Here is a 558-nt window from a genome sequence, read left to right on the forward strand (position 1 = left end):
GTATATTTTATTACGCCTCAGAAATTAGCGCTGAAAAAAAACCACCCCACTTAAAAAGGCAACTAATACCACCCGGTCCTAGGCAGTCTTAGGCTCAGGAGAGACGGGGCATGGAGGGGATCACCTGTAGTCCCCCCCCCCGTATGAGACCCTCACCAGGCGGGGGGCGAAGCGCCCTACCCCCCTGGCTCCTTATTCTGTGGCCCGCCGCTGAGCCCAGCCCAGCTCCATCCCCTCAGGCTGCTACCAGCCCCCTTCACCTTCAGCCCCCGCTTCTCGGACTCGACAACCCCGCCCGCCCCAGCACCTCCCCCAGGCTCCGGCGAGCGCCCGCCTCCCCTCACGGCTCCCGCGCCGGCCCTGAGGAGGAGGCGGGCGCCGGCACGAGGCTTTCCCTCCGCGATGCCCTCGCAGCTCGCTGGTGCCGGCTCCGCCCCTCCTCCCTTCCTACGCGGGGCGGGCTGCCCCAGCTCTTCGCCGTGCCCTTGACCGCGACGGAGCCCCGGCCCGCCGGCACCGCACCGCAGCGCCTCCCGCGGGCGCGGCCCAGCTCCGCCC

The sequence above is a fragment of the Crocodylus porosus genome, unplaced genomic scaffold, assembly GCF_001723895.1.
Source record: "Crocodylus porosus isolate Cpor-Errol unplaced genomic scaffold, CroPor_comp1, whole genome shotgun sequence".
Taxonomy (NCBI): Eukaryota; Metazoa; Chordata; order Crocodylia; family Crocodylidae; genus Crocodylus; species Crocodylus porosus.